Source organism: Crocuta crocuta, unplaced genomic scaffold, assembly GCF_008692635.1.
Source record: "Crocuta crocuta isolate KB4526 unplaced genomic scaffold, BGI_CrCroc_1.0 scaffold139, whole genome shotgun sequence".
NCBI classification, from domain to species: domain Eukaryota; kingdom Metazoa; phylum Chordata; class Mammalia; order Carnivora; family Hyaenidae; genus Crocuta; species Crocuta crocuta.
Window position 1 is genome coordinate 2,053,716 of NW_027533258.1, and position 17,125 is coordinate 2,070,840.

General features: G+C 43.0%; 1 long non-coding RNA gene across 1 annotated transcript in view; it reads right to left on the reverse strand.

Moving 5' to 3' along the window:
- The window catches only part of LOC144217156 (uncharacterized), a 36,671-nt gene that overhangs the window by 1,313 nt on the left and 18,233 nt on the right, over window positions 1-17,125 (reverse strand). Inside the window, exons 2-3 of the long non-coding RNA XR_013330846.1 lie at window positions 1,530-1,730; window positions 739-867 (exon numbers count right to left, since the gene is read on the reverse strand). This is a non-coding gene — a long non-coding RNA (uncharacterized LOC144217156). The remainder of the gene's footprint in view (window positions 1-738; window positions 868-1,529; window positions 1,731-17,125) is intronic.

The window sequence follows — 17,125 nt, forward strand, 5'->3', positions numbered from 1 at the left end:
AAACTGTTCCCGGCTTTCCAATAGCACTCGATCTGGACCCAATCCTTGGCTTCCTGGGGCCCTTCACCAAATGTCCCACCCAATGCCCAAATCCCATGACAGGATTTTGCCTAGCACAGGGGCTGTGGAGTGGGTGTGGCCAGGGTTCTGGCTGTGCCCCTAACCTGCTGTGTGCCTTTGTCCCATACACGGTTGCTCTCCGTGCCTCAGTTTCCCCAGATGCAAAAAACCCCAGGAGCATTCTATTTCAAAGGGAGCTGGCCACAAACACAGACTGTTATCATTCTTAACTGTTACTATCATAAATCATCCCAATCAGCACTCAAGATTTGGGCTCCAGAGATGCAGATCTTCCCAGGAGACCAAACGAATCTGGAAGATGACAGTGGCTGGCCACGGACATCCCTGTCTGCACTCAGCCCTGCTCACTGGCTCTCTGGTCCTTACCACTTCTTCCCTGGCATGAGCTGGGCGGAGTGGGTCAGATGGGAGCTCGGTCCAGGCAGTCAGGGGAAGGCAGCTGTGCTGGCCACAGTCTTCAAGGGTTTGGGCACAGCACCTTGCCAGGCGGGGCCCCAAGTGTCATAGCCACTACTGAGGTTCCTTAAGCCACCCCAGCGGGCCAGGCTAGCTCAGGGCAGGCTAATCCCCCAGGTGAAGCAGAAAGGCTCACAGACCTATCCCCCTTCTGTCTTCTGTGGAACTCCGCCAGCCTCCCCACCCTCCCCTCACACCTACCATGGATGGAAGTATTGTCTTCAGCTGTAATGTCTCTATGACCAACTCCTTCCAGAATCTACAGATTATCTTCTATTTCCACATGGGTGCAGCTTTATTTATATTTAATTATTTTATTAATGTTTATTTCTGAGAGAGAGAGAGAGAGACAGAGTGTGAGCAGGGGAGGGGCAGGGAGAGAGGGACACAGAATCTGAAGCAGGCTCCAGTCCAGGCTCTGAGCTGTCAGCACAGAGCTCGATACGGGGCTCGAACCTACAAACTGTGAGATCATGACCCAAGCTGAAGTCGGAGGCTTAACTGACTGAGCCGCGCAGGCACCCCAAGGGTGCAGCTTTTTTTAAAGGAACAGGTGGTCAGACCCCGCCTTCTACCGAGGGCTGAGCCCTACTTTCCATCTTCCCAAAGCAGAAGAGAGAGGATTGCAACAGACACCCTCTCCCATCCCAGCCCCATGAGGCAGTGACGGATTGCGAGCTCCAATTCACACAGCACCCTTAAACATTTTTTTCCATTAAAAAATTAACGAATTTATTTTTATTGTGGTAAGATACACATAACATAGGGTTTACCATTTTAACTATTTCTCAGTGTACAGTTCCACAGCATTAAGTACATTCACACTGTTGTGCAGACATCACTACCAACCACCTCCAGAACTTTCTTCATTCCCTCAAACTGAAACTTCAGACCCATTAAATTATATCTTCCCATTCCTTCTTCTCCCCCAGCACCTGGTGACCACAATCTATCCTTCTGTCTCTATGAATCCGATTATTCTAGGTACTCACAGAAGTGGGATCAGACAGGGGCGCCTGGGTGGCTTAGTCGGTTGGGTGTCCGACTTTCGCTTAGGTCATGATCTCGCGGTTCGTGGGTTCCGGCCCCGCGTCGGGCTCTGTGCTGACTGCCAGCTCAGAGCCTGGAGTCTGTTTCAGTCTGTGACTCCCTCTCTCCCTGACTCTCCCCTGCTCACGCTGTCTCTCTCTCTCCTAGAAATAAATAAAACGTAAAAAAAAAAAAAAAAAAAAGAAGTGGGATCAGACAGTATTCATTCTTTTGTGTCTGGCTTATTTCACTTAGCATAATGTTCTCAAGGGTCATGCACATTGGAGCAAAATTACTGTTTATGGCCTAATAATATCCCATCGTATGTATATACCTATTTGTTTCTCCACTCATTTGTGGATGGATATTTGATACTTCCACCTGCTGTTGATAATGTTGCTACAAACGGGGTTGTACAGTTGAGTGCCTGCCTTCAGAAGGTGGAATTTCTGGATCATACGTTAATTTTATATTTAATGTCCTCAGGAACCACCATTTTGTCTGCACTTGGCAGTGTTCTCCATTCCCACCAGCGGTGCGCAAGGGTGCATCATTCGCACCACTCTGTTTTTGTTTTGTTTTGTTCTGTTTACTAATAGCCATTCTAATAGGTTGTAATGATATTTCTTTGTGGTCTTCCTTTGCATTCCCCTAATGATTAATGATGTTGGGCATCTTTTCAGAAGCTTTATTGGCCATTTGTACATCTTCTATGGAGAAGCTTCTATTTAAATCCTTTGGTTTAAAAAAATTTTTTTTATGTTTATTTATTTTGGACAGAGAGAGAGAGACAGCATGAGCAGGGGAGGGGCAGAGAGAGGGAGACACAGAATCCGAAGCAGGCTCCAGGCTCTGAGCTGAGCCTGATGCAAGGCTTGAACTCGTGAACATGAGATCATGACCTGAGCTGAAGTCGGACGCCCAACCTACTGAGCCAGCCAGGCGCCCCAATCCTTTGTTTTTTAGAATGAGATTGTTGTCATTTTTCTGTTGACTTGTAAGAGCTCTTTATATATTCTAGATACTAGATCTTTATCAAATATATGATTTGCAAATGTTTCTTCTCATACTATCGGTTGTCCTTGTACTTTCTTAATGGTGTCCTTTAATGCACAGACATTTTCAATTTTTATGGAGTCCAATTTCTCTGTTTTTCTTTTGTTACTTGTGCTTTGGTGTTATATAGGAATCGACCACTTAATCCAAAGTCATGAAGATTTACCCCTATGTTTTCTCCTAAAAGTTTTTGGTTTCAGCTCTTCTATTTTGATCATTGATTTAAACATAATTTGTAAATCAGTTAGGGGAAAAGAGAAGATGAAATATGCATTTATATACTTTTTATGCTTGCAGATACCTTTATCAGTTCTGTGTGTGTGTGTGTGTGTGTGTGTGTGTGTACGAATTTCCATCTGAGTTTAGTTGCTTTCAGCCTGAGGAATATTCTTTAGTATGTGTTTTTTTTAATGTTTATTTATTTTTGGTAGAGAGAGAGTACTCACAAGTAGGGGAGGGGCAGAGACAGAGGGAGTCAGAGAATCCATAGCAGGCTCCAGGCCCGGAGCCGTCAGCACTGAGCCCAATGCAGGGCTTAAAATCATGGACTGTGAGACCATGACCTGAGCCAAAGTCGGATGCTCAATTGACTGAGCCACACAGGCGCCCCCCATTTGATTCCTGTATATAATTTCTTTTTTTAAGTGTGTCTTTATTTTGCGCGAGAGAGGGTGTGCAAGAGGGGCAGAAGCACAGAGAGGGGGAGAGAGAATTCCAAGCAGGCTCTGCACTGTCAGCACAGAGCCTGATGTTGGGCTTGAACTCACAAACCCGTGAGTTCAACCTGAGCCGAAATCAAGAGTCTGGATGCCTAACGGACTGAGCCACCCAGGTGCCCCGAACACAGAATTTTAACATATGTCATTAAGGAAAGGTTTACACGGATCACACAGTCCTAGTGTTAAACACAGAGACATGCCACACAGAATCTAAGACACACTTGATCTGTTAAACACCAAGTTTCAATACACGTTAAAGAAGTGCATCCATGCCACAGTACTACTAAATACAGTGTTTCACAGAGATATTACCATAACGAATCGATGACACACCGAGCCCCGTGAAATGCAGTGTTTGAACATATCTCAGAAAAGAAATTCACTCACCACCACGCAGTGCTAACAACACTGTTTCACAGAGGAATCATACTGAGCCAATCACATGCCAAGCTCTGAAAAAAAAAGCTTCAACATGTGTCACTGAAGAAAAAGTGCATGTGCCACAGGGCACTAACCACAGTGTATCACGGGGACAGCACTGTACCGAATCCCGGGCATACCTACTGTGTTTAGCAATGCGTGATGGACGGATACCTTGTGGCACATGCTTAAAGTGTTTTAAAAACAGGGGGGCGCCTGGGGGGCTCAGTCGGTTAAGCATCCGACTTTGGATCAGGTCATGATCTCATGGTTTGTGGGTTCAAGCTCCGTGTCGGGCTCTGTGCTGACAGCTCGGAGCCTGGAGGCTGCTTCGGATTCTGTGTCTCCCTCTCTCTGTCCCTCCCCCGCTCATGCGCGCTCTCTCTCTAAAATAAATAAACATTAAAAAAATTAAAAGGAAAAATTATTATGATCTAGAAACTATTATTTAAATAAATATGTAAATAAATAAATAAATAAGCGAACATTAAAAAAAAAAAGTTTGGGTACATGATTGATTCCAGAAGGTGAAGACTCTGTGAAAACCTGCTCAGCAGTGGATGGTACACGTCACCAACTGACACGCATTGACATTAGAATAATAGCCTGTGTGAGCTGTTCCTTGGAATGACATCCCCGTAAGAAAGGGTTTTGCACGTACTCCTTTCTTGATTGATAGAAATGGAACCGTGACATCGCTCGGCGCCTGAATATCCACTATACGATGTCTGTGTGTCGCGCTCGGTTGCGCCCTGTGTGGGGCATTAGCTCCTGACCTCGTACCACATGGTGAAGCTCTTCACAAACCTTGGCAGGTGGTGATTGGTTTGGTACATAGATGCGTGTGACCCGCTGTGAGCGTGTAATCCTGTCTTTACCACCATATATCCATATATCGAAACTCTGCTCATCAGAGCTCTGTGCGCGACTGGTTCAGTACAGCAACGACTGAATCGCTGTGTTCATCTGTTGAAACTCGGTCTTGCCAGAACTAGCTGCATGTTTTCTTTGTCACGGTCATGGCCCTGTGAACCACTGCGATTAAGAATTTATGCATCACGGCCCTTTCACGAAGATGAAACTGAAAGTGAAGGAGGAAGCCCCGCCCCTCCCAAAGCCAAAGCCAGCAAAGGCTTTGAAGGCCAAGAAAGCCGTGCTGAAAGGCGTCCAAAGTCACATACCAAAAAGATCTGCATGTCACCTACATTCTGAAGGCAGCCCAAATAGCCTTGAAAGAGCGCCCCCAGGAGGAACAAGCTTGACCACCGTTCCATGATCAAGTTCCCAGACTCCCGAGTCAGCCATGAAGAAAATAGAAGGCAACAGCACACTTGTACTCATTGTGGATGTCAAGGCCAGCAAGCACCACATCAAACAAGCTATGAAGTTCTATGACATTGACATGGCCAAGGTCAACATTCTGATCAGGCTCGATGGAGAGGAGAAGGCATATGTTCGACTGACTCCCGACTATGATGCTTTGGAAATTGCCAGCAAAACTGGGATCATCTAAACTGAGCCCAGCTGGCTTCAGCTAAATATACATTTTTCAACATATAAAAAAAGAATTTATGCATCATTTGCTCCTCTGTAGTGGCGTTAGCACACAGATGTGCATACACTCCATTTTTAGTGATCAGTGTTGGCACCCTGCGTTTGAGGGACTATGTGCAGGAGTGATTAAATATAGTGATAGCCGCAGTGATTAACATTGTGTGATTTGTATATTTTATCACTTGTGACATATGTCGAAACTCAGTGTTTTTTAAAAAAATTTTTAAGTGTTTTTACTTATTTTTCAGAGAGGGAGACAGGCAGTGTGAGTACGGGCAGAGACAGAGAGGGAGACACAGAATCTGAAGCAGGCTCAAGGCTCCGAGCTGTCAGCACAGAGCCCAATGTGGGACTCGAACCCATGAACTGTGAGATCATGACCCGAGCCGAAGTTGGACGCTTAACCGACTGAGCCACCCAGGTGCCCCGGTTATTTATTTTTAACAGGGAGTTGTACACACTTTTGACCATCTTCCCCCCCTTTTGAACATTTACTACCACTCACCTCTGGCAATCACCAATCTGTTCTCTGTATCTATGGGCTCAGTTTTTGTTTTTTTGGTGTGTGTGTGTGTGTGTGTGTTTTGAGATTCCACCTATAGGTGGGATCATACGGTATGTGGCTTTCTCTGTCTGACTTATATTGCTTAGCATAATGCCCTCAAGTTTCATCCATGTTGTTGCAAATAGCAGGGTTTCCTTTTTGATGGCTGAATAATATTCCATTGTATGTATATGTGTGTGTGTATCACATTTTCTTTTTTCATTCATCCATCGATGGACACTTAGGTTGTTTCCATATCTTGGCTATTGTAAATAATGCTGCAATGAACATGGTTGTACAGATATCTTTTCTTTTAATGTTTATTTATTTTTGAGAGAGCAAAAGAGACAGAGCACAGTGGGGGAGGAGCAGAGAGAGAGAGAGGGAGACACAGAATCGAAAGACAGCTCCAGACTCTGAGCTGTCAGCACAGAGGCCAATGCAGGACTCAAACTCATGCTGCAAGATCGTGACCTGAGCCCAAGTCGGATGCCCAACCAACGGATCCACTGAAGGCACCCCCAGATATCTTTCTGAGCTAGTGTTTTGTTTCCCGCAGATAAGCATCCCGGAGTGGAACTGCTGGATCATACAGTATTTTCTACTTTTAATTTTTTGAGGAGCGTCCATATCACATTCGATAGTAGCGGCACCAATCAGCATTCCCACCAACAGTGAGCAAGGAGTTTCTTTTCTCAACATCTTCGCCAACGCTTAACCTTTGTCTTTTTCACTCTAGCCATTCTAACAGGTGTGGTGATCTATCTCACTGGGGGGGTTATTTGCATTGCATTGATGATCAGTGATGTTGAGTGCCTTTTCATGTACCTATTGGCCATCGGGATGTCTTCTTTGGAAAAATATCTATTCTGATCCCCTGGCCATTCTTAAAAAATTGGTTTGATTTTTTTCTTTTTTTTTCTTTCTTTTCTTTTCTCCCCCTCCTCCTCCTTCCTCTTCCTCTTCCTCTTCCTCTCCTTCTTCTTCTTCTCCTTCTTCTTCTTCTTCTCCTTCTTCTTCTTCTTCTTCTTCTTCTTCTTCTTCTTCTTCTTCTTCTTCTTCTCCTTCTTCTGCTTCTTCTCCTTCTCCTTCTTTTGCTACTGAGTTGTATGAATTCTTTATATATTTTGTATATCAGCCCCTTATCAGAGAGATGGTTTGCAAATATTTTCTCCCCATTTGACAGGGTGCTTTTTCGTTTCTTGAAGATTTCCTTTGCTGTGCAGAAAAGTGCTCATTCTTTATTGAAAAACGTTGAAACCCCGTGTTGTCAGAGCTGGTAGCTGACCGATTCAGGCCGGCGATGTTCCCATGGAGCCCTGTGCTGAGCATCATATGGTGCCTTCGCCCTTTTTGCTGATAACATCTGATGAAGCTGTTTTTTACACGTGTCACGAGCATGCCGTCCTCAGTAGAGTGGTGTCTCTGTGAAGAGCTTTATGCTTAACATTGTGTGGTGCCTGGAGTCGTTTCTTTAGGAATAGTTGTTGTAGGTCATAGTAATTGCTCTGTGTTGTTATTTACTTAGCATAGTGCTGTCTCTGAGTTTAGTCTTCTGTGAGGTGTAGGATTCTGTCTTCAGGGTGACATAGTGAAACTCAGTTAAAAAAGCACAGTGCATATGCGAGCACTGATACTGATATAGAACCAACATGGAGTAACCAGATTGAGTCCATATGGTGCTGACGCTATGTGGTGCATATAATTTCATCTTGAGTGACAGAAGTTGCGACACTGGGCTTCATCTATCTTGACGCGTGACTGATTCGGTACGGTGCTCTGGGACAGCGTGTTTAGTACTGAGTCGTTGTTGCAGAGTCCCTTCTTCAGCGACACATACTGAAGCCCATGTTTAACAGATCTCCACGAGTGATCTGCGTCTGTGCGAAACATTGTGCTTGGGACTAGGTGATGCATGCACTCCCTTTTTAAAAAAAAATTTTTTTAATGTTTATTTTATTTTTGACAGAGAGGAGAGAGAGAGACAGAGCGCAAGTGGGGGAGGGACAGAGAGAAAGAGAGAGAGAGAGAGAGGGAGACAGACACAGAATCCAAAGCAGGGTCCAGGCTCTGAGCTACCAGTACAGAGCCTGGTGCAGGGCTCGAACTCCCGGACTTCAAGATCATGACCTGAGCCGAAGTCGGTGCTCCACTGACTGAGCCACTCAGGCGCCCTTATACGTGCTACTTTTTAATGACCTATGTTGAAGATGCATTTAACAGAGGTTGGTGGTTGGTTGAGTCAGTATGGAAATGCATGTTTGTAATACTGTTTAGCACTCTGTGGTCCACATGCTCTGATTTTAGTGACATATGTTTAAACTCCACACTTCGCTCTGCCAGAAGCATGGTTGATTCAGTAGAATGATGTCTCTTTGAAAGAGTGTGTATAGTCCTGAAATGTGCGAGCGCTCTTTTCTCTAGTAACATATGTTGAAATTCTGTGTTAAAGAAAGACGTCACTTAACAGAATCTCTCGGGCACCTACATCTGATAAACACCACGTTTCAACATATGTCACTAAAGTAAAAGATACACCCACCATTGATTGCTAACCATGGTGCTTCGCAGAGACATCATTCCATCTTCCACACAGAGCTTTTCTAAAACAAATTTTCTTAATGTTTATTTATTTTTGGGAGAGAGAGAGACAGAATGACACCAGGGGAGAGGCAGAGAGAGAGGGAGACACAGAATCCGAAGCAGGCTCCAGGCTCTGAGCTGTCAGCACAGAGCCCGATGTGGAGCTCGAACTCACAAACCGCAAGATCATGACCTGAGCCGAAGTCAGACGCTTAACCGACTGAGCCACCCAGGCGCCCCCACACAGAGCTTTTAAAACCAGAGTTCAGGTGCGCCTCGGTGGCTCACTTGGTTGAGCATTTGACTCTTGATTTCAGCTCAGGTCATGATTCCAGAGTCGTGAGATCGAGCCCCACTCCATGCTGAGCATGGAGCTTGCTTAAGATTCTCTCTTTCTTCCTCCCTCTCTGCCCCTTTCCTCCACTCACACATTCTCTCTCTCTCTAAAATAAAATAAATAAAAATAAATAAAACCAGAGTTCATAAATATGTCCCAAAAGAAAGGAAAGGATGTGCATGTAACGCACATTGCAAGACATGTTTGTTTGTTTGTTTGTTTGTTTTTTAATATTTTATTTATTTCTAGGAGAGAGAGAGACAGCGTGAGCAGGGGAGGGTCAGAGAGAGAGGGAGTCACAGACCGAAACAGGCTCCAGNTAGATAAAAATCTTCGAGAGATATCCCTATACTAAATCAATCACCCCACCCAGTTCTGTTAAATGAAGTGTCAACATTTGTGATGAAAGTAATCCATGCATGCGCCACACAAGGCTAGACGCGGTATTTCACAGACAAGTCACATATGGAGAATCAATCATGTACCTAGCGCCGTGAATCACAAATTCTTAACACGTGTCACTAAAACAGGATCGTGTTCTCAAGCAAACCTAAACACAGTGGCTGGCAGAGATGTCTCTAAACTGAATCAAACACGCACCTCTCCACTGAAACAATTATTGGGGCGCCTGGGCGGCTCAGTNGCGAGGTCATTACACTCATTCAATCACACACTTTACTTGTTTTTCAATTAATTATATAACTAGTCCTGTTAAACACAAGGTTTCAACATGTGTCAAAAAGGAAAAGCTGAGGCATCACACAGCCCTGAACACAGACTTCAGAGTACTCATTAAACCATGCCTCAAGCTCTGTTAAACACAGATTTTAAACACATGCCAGCATAGATGACATAACAGACAACACATAGTGTTAACCATACTTTTTCACATTAGGCATAAATATACTCCATAAAACATAGCTCCGTAACATGATGTTTCAACATATGTCATAAAGAAAGAATACATGCTTGACATAGCGCTAAACAAAGTGTTTCTTTGTCACTTCACTGAAAAAAAAAAACACAACACTTGCTTTCTGTTTAATGCAGTTCCCACATCACAGAAGAGGGAGTCCAGACACCGTATGCTTCCAGAGAAAGGTTTTCACAGAGACATCAGTACTGAACCAGTCATGCCCCTAATTCTGTAGAGATTCAACACACGTCACCAACAACGGCGACCTACACACAAAGTGCTGGGCGGTGTTTCACAGTGACTACCCCATAGGTGACTTCCCTTCTCGTTTATAGGGTCCCGGCACATGTCACAAGGCAAGGAGTGGACACATTAAACAGGCATGACAAACACGCTATTAGAAATGGGGTTTTTGTAAGATACAGGCATCCAAGGACACATCTGTCAAATCGCCAACTGACACCACCCAGCTGGTGGAAGGAGACTTCTTTGACCACATGTGACCAAAAAAATACAGTTTTTGCACGAATAACTTAGAGAAGCCATTACACAATCCATCCATCAACTTGTGGCAAGCAGCAAGACCAAACCCTGAGGGTGGAGGAAATCTGATTTCCCGAGTTACCTACCGTAATAGTCAAATGCCTAGTTATCAGCAAAAAATTACAAAGAAAAAAAGTGTGACTTATTTATAGGGAACAAGAAGAAACTATTGTTGAAGAAACACAGACATTGGACTTATTATACAAAGGCTTTTAAGATTTTTTAAATGTTTATTTTTGAGAGAGAGGCAGACTGTGAGTGAGGGAGGGGTAAAGAGAGAGGAAGACACAGAATCCGAAGCAGGCTCTGGGCTCCAAGCTGTCAGCACAGAGGCCGACGCAAGGCTTGAACCCATGATCCATGAGATGATGACCTGAGCCAAAGTTGGAAGCTTAACCAATCGAGCCACGCAGGCGCCGTGAAACCAGACATTTAAAGGGGAATTGACACCAATCTTTCTCAAACTCTTTGCATAGCATTAAAGAGTAGGAAACACTCCTCATTCTATGAGAACCTGATACAAAAGCCAAAGACATCACGAGAAAATAAACTGCAGGCAAGTATCCCTTATGAATATAGCTGCAAAACATATTCACCAAAATACTAGCCAACCAAATCCAGCATCACATTAATAGGACTTTATACCATGACCAGTGATACTTATCCCCGAAATGCAAGGATGGTTCACATATGAACGTTAATCAATGTAATACACCATATCAATAGAATGATCATCTCAATTGATGCAAAGACACACTGGCAAACTCCAAAACTCTTTCATGATAAAAACGTGCTATAAACCATCCATATTGGATATAAATACGTATTAGTAAAATTAGTAAAAAAATAGTAAGATTCTTGCTACTTGCAGATAACATGAACTTAGATATAGAAAACCTTAGTGAATCCACAGAAAGACTATTAAATCTAATAAATGTAACAAGAATGTACAATAACTACAAGATCAATAGAGAAAATCTATTGTATTTCTACACAATTATAATAAATAATCCTCAAAGGAAATTAAGAAAACAATTGGACTGGCAATAATATTAAAAAGAATGAAATACTTAGGAATAAATTTAGCCAAGGAGGTGCAAGACTCACATGCTAAAAAGTACAGAACATTGCTGAGAGAAATGAAAGACTTAAATAAGTGGTAAAACATCCCGTGTTCATGGAAGGGAACACTTAGTGTTAAGGTGGAGCTAGTTTCCAGGGGGTGCCTGGGGGGCTCAGAAGGTTAAGATGGCACTAGTTTACAGTGAGACATTGATCCAGGCCGTTGGTCTTTTTTTTTGCAAAAATGGAAAGGCGGACTGTACAATGCATATGGATCCCTGTGTGTTTTCCAGGATCACGGAGCACAGGCTGTCCCTACACAGGGCCAGGACTCACTGTATGGGTGACAGTCGCAGATCACTGGTGAGTGACACTTCTAAAAGGCTATCAGAGCAAGGGGTGTGTGGTTTGGTCCTTAAGCAAAGCAGCATGAAACATTACTCAAAACAAAAAGGAGGAAATGTATGTGAAGAATGACGTAACAGACATGACAGTGCGAGGGACTCTGCGGACCCACTTTCCTGTGAACCTAGTGAAAGTTATAAAAGTACAACCAGTTAAAGTCTCTAGAAGTGGTCTGGGGGACATATTTCATTCGAGAAAATCTACTAGAGTTGAGCAGGAATGCCAAACATTGGTGGTGTTTGAATCAGGACTCGCTCACTTCCTGCCCCGGCCCCCTCAAGCTCATTGAGATGGAAAGCCCACGCTAGGCGGAGGCAGCCAAAATCACAGTGCTCCCTCTCACCCCAGCTCCCAGCCAGAGGGCTGTACTCATAGAAGGCAGGACTTGGCCTTGCTCATCTTGTCCCCGGCTACTTGCTGTGGGCCTACGTCCTGTGCAAGTATTGCCAGGAGGTGGGGGCTTCCTTCTTCCCCAAGTCCCACCGATGGGACAGAAACTTTACTTGGGCTCAGCACCGCCAAGAATACGCAGGCCTTGATTGCTATTATCTGAGATTGTAAAGTGGTGCTTTCACATTTGGAGAGGGGAGTCAAGTAGACCTCCCCTAACAGGGGGGGAATCAGGCCATGAAGCAGATAAATCCTCACCTCTTTCCAGAGGAATTGCCTTCCCGCAATAGGGTGCAGAGAGGTATATGCCTGAGGGGGCTCCCGGCAGGGGAGGGTGTGGTCAAAGGCAACTGGAAGGAAACCGATGATATGAGCTGAACTGGCTGGTCTGCCCAAGAGAACCAAAGAGGGAAAGAGCTGGGAGATGTCCACTCGGGGGTCAGAACAGACCCCTAACGCTGATGGAAACAGAGGCCACAAAAATAATCCAGCCAGTCACTAAATGAAACGATAAGCAAATAACAATAACATGCCCGGGGAAGGACCGGTACCCAGAGTGGCTGCAATGTATTGTCCAAAATGTTCAGGGTCCCCACCCCCAAAAAATTATGAGACATGCAAAGAAACTGGAGAGTTTGATCCATATACCAGGAAAATAAAAAAAGCAGGGACAGAAACTGGCAGCGAATAAGGCGGGACGTTAGTTTTAACAGATAAAGCCTTTAAGTAGTAATTATAAGGATGTTCAAGAACTGAAAATGTGAGGGGCGCCTGGGTGGCTTAATCGGTTAAGCATCGACTTTCGCTTAGGTCATAACCTCGCGGTTCGTGGGTTCGAGCCCCGCATCGGGCTCTGTGCTGACTGCCAGCTCAGAGCCTGGAGCCTGTTTCAGAGTCTGTGACTCCTTCTCTCTCTGACCCTCCCCTGCTCATGCTGTCTCTCTCTCTCTCTCCTAGAAATAAATAAAACATTTTAAAAAATAAATAAATAAATAAAATTGTTCTTTAAAAAAAAAAAGAACTGAAAATGTGATAAAGGTACTGTATCAAATAGAGACTATAGACAAAGAGATGGAAATTGTTTTGAAAAAAGGATCAAATGGATATCCTGCCATTTAAAGGACGCTAACTGAAATTAAAAAGTCACTATGGCTGCTCAACAGTAGACTCGAACTAGCAGAAGAAAAGAGTTGTGAACTTGAAGGTGGGTCCATAGAGATTGGGCAGACCAAAGAACACAGAGGAAAAAAAAAAAAGAAGAAATGAAGAGAAAGAAACAGACCCTCAAACACCTGTGGAACACTATGAAGTGCATCAGCACGGGAATACCAGGAGAGAGCGGAAAGAGAAAGGCAATAAAAAAGAAATCTGAGAAATGATAGCTAAAGCTTCCCAAATTCCTTGGGGTGGGGGGAAGGATGTTCAGTAGACTCAACAAACTCAAAGTAGGATAAATGGAAAGAGATCCATAAACAGACACATCACTGCAAAAATGCCAAAAGCAAATGACAGAGAAAATCTTGGAAAACCAGCAAGAGAAAAAAAAAACACATCCTTTTACAAGAGAACCCCGATAGGATCCGAGGTTAACTTCTTCCCAGGAAATGATACCAGAAAGAAGTGGGACAACATTAAAGTGCTTAAAGAAAACAACTGTCAATCATGAATGCTATAAAAGCTTTTATTTTTTTCAAAAAATGAAAGTGAAATAAGACATTTCCACATAAACAAAAATTGAGAATGTGTTACTAGCAGACTAAACTCACAGGAGATTCTGAAGGAAATTCTTTAAATTGAAAGCAAGTGCCGGAGCCCCCGGGGGGCTCAGTCAGTTAAGCGTCCGACTTAAGCTCAGGTCATGATCTCGCAGTTCGTGGGTTCGAGCCCCGCATCAGGATCTGTGCTGACGGCTTGCTCAGAGCCCGGAGCCTGCTTCAGATTCTGTGTCTCCCTCTGTCTCTGTCCCTCTCCCACTTGTGCTCTGTCTCTGTCACTCAAAAGTGAATAAATGTTAAAAAATTTTAATAAATTGAAAGCAAATGACCCCAGATGGCAATTCAGATCCACATGAAAAAGCAAAGAGCAAAAGTAAAGGTAACTATGTAATTATATAGCATAATTACGTACTCATAATAGCATAAATGCACATTTTTCTCCTTTAATCTCTTAGCTTATTTAGAGAGCCATTGTATAAAGCGATACTACATTATTTACTCTTGGGCCTGTAACATATAAAACTATGATCTGTTAGGGGCGCCTGGGTGGCTTAGTCGGTTAGGCGACCGACTTTCGCTTAGGTCATGATCTCGCGGTTCGTGAGTTCGAGCCCCGCGTCAGGCTCTGTGCTGACTGCCAGCTCAGAGCCTGGAGCCTGTTTCAGTCTGTGACTCCCTCTCTCTCTGACCCTCCCCTGCTCACGCTGTCTCTCTCTCTACTAGAAATAAAAATATTTTTAAAAAAATGTGATCTGTTATTGTCAAAAGGTGTCAAAGGTTCAGAAACAACAGAAGCAAAACCATGAATCACTGAAGTAGCAATCAGTAAAAGTTTATTTCCTGTGCACACACCAAAAAGACGATGGGCAAGCTAGGAGCACACAAACCAAAACATGAAAGGAGGCTCAGAGCTATTTTGTGATAAATCAGCTTATACAGAGAGCAGTGAGTGTTTCTCTTTCACTGTGATTGGCTATAATATTAAAATTTCCTTAAATGATAGGGAATTGGTCAGTGGTCACCATATATCAATCTTGGGAAACAGCTGAAGTTTTGCTTATGATTTCCAGAGGCCTAACCAAGAAATGACCCTGGTCAAGTCAGGATTGCATAATAAGCTAAATTAAGCTTTGTTTGTATGACTAAACTGGTTTTGTCTGCTCAGGGAATTTTCAAGGCTGGCGTCCATTTGTTTTTGATGTTAAGGGAGGTGAATGGCAAAAGGAAATGACTCCAGATGTTAACTTGAATTTACAAGAACAAATAAAGATAAGCAGATAAGATAAATTGAAGGTTATTATGACTAAAGTGATAAATATATGCTTGTTCTCTTTTCTTCTCTAAGCTTCTTTAAAAGACATAGTTTCATCAGATTATGTTTTATTTTGGGGGAGCTTGTTGCGTTTTAGAAGTTCTCTATATATTTTGGATATTAACCCTTTATCAGAGATGTCATTTGCTAATGTCTTCTCCCATTCCATAGTTGGCCTTTTCATTTTGCTAATTGATTCCTTCACTGTGCAGAAGCTTTTTATTTTGATGTAGTCCCAGGGGTTTAGTTTTGCCTTTGTTTCCCTTGCCTCGGGAGACATTTCTAGAAAAAAAGTTGCTACAGTTGATGTCAAAGAGGTTACCGCCTGTGTTCTCTTCTAGGATTTTTATGGCTTCAGGTTGGACAGTTAGGTCTTTAATCTGTTTTGAATTTATTTTTGTGTATGCTGTAAGGAAGTGGTCCATTTTCATTCTTTTCCATGTTGCTGTTCAGTTTTCCCAACACCATTTGTTGAAGAGACTGTCCTTTCCCCACTGAATATTCTTTCCTGCTTGGTTGAAGATTAATTGACCATATAGTTGTGGGTTTATTTCTAGGTTTTCTATTCTGTTCTATTGATCTATGTGTCTGTATCTGTGCCAGTACCATCCTGTTTTGATTACTACAACTATAACTTGAGGTCTGGAATTGCGATGCTTCCAGCAATAGGATTGCTTTGCTTTTCGGGGTCTTTTGTGGTTCCATACACACTTTAGGATTGTCTGTTCTCGTTCTGTGAAAAACGCTGTTGGTATTTTGATAGGGATTGCATTCGATGCATACATTGCTTTGAGTATTTGACAAAGTTCAAGACATTTGAACAATATTTGAACAATTTTTGAAAAATTTTGAAAATTCAAATTTTGAAAAATTTGAACAATTTGAACAATATTTGTTCTTCCAATCCATGAGCATGGAATATCTTTCCATTTTTGTGTCATCTTCAATTTTTTTCATCAATGTTTTATAGTTTCAGAGTAGGGATCTTTCACCTCTTTGGTGAAAGGTTAGGTTCATTCCTAGGTATCTTATTATTTTAGATGCAGTTGTAAATGGGATTCTTGTCTTAATTTGTCTTTCTGCTGTTTCATTATTGGTGTACAGAAATGCACATTGATTTCTGTATCCTGCAATTTTACTTAATTCATTTATTGTTTCTAGCAATCTTTTAGTGGAGTCTTTTGGGTTTTCTATATATAGTATCATGTCATCTGCAAACACTGAAAGTATTTCTTCCTTACTGATTTGGATACCTCTTCTTTCTTTCTCTTTTTTAAATTTGAGGGATAGACTGCACAAACAGGGGAGAGGAATAGAGGGAGAGAGAGAGTCTTAAGCAGGTTTCATGCCCAGCATGGAGCCCAACACAGGGCTCAATCCCACGAACCTGGGATCATGACCTGAGCCAAAAATCAAGAGTCAGATGTTCAAACAACTGAGCCATCCAGCTGCTCCTTCTTTGTCTTTTTTTAAGTTTTTATTTAAACTCTAGGTAGTTAACATACAGTGTAATATTAGTTTCAGGTGTACAATTTAGTGATTCAACACTCACATACAACATTGGGTGCCCATCGCAAGTGCCCTCCTTATCCCCATCACCTATTTACCCATCTCCCCACTTCCCCTCTGGAGACCATCGATTTGTTCTCTATAGTTAGGAGTCTGTTTCCTGGTTTTCGTCTCTCTTTTTTCCCCTCTATGATCATTTGTTTTACTTCTTAAATTCCACATATGAGTGAAATGGTATTTGGAGGGGCGCCTGGGTGGCTTAGTCGGTTAAGCATCCGACTTTCACTTAGGTCATGATCTCACGGTTCGTGGGTTCGAGCCCCGCGTCGAGCTCTGTGCTGACTGCCAGATCAGAGCTAGAAGCCTGTTTCAGTCTGTGACTCCCTCTCTATCTGACCCTCCCCTGCTCACGCTGTCTCTCTCTCTCTCTCTCCTAGAAGTAAAAAAAAAAAAAAAATTAAAAAAAAAAAGAAATGGCATTTGGATTTGTTTTT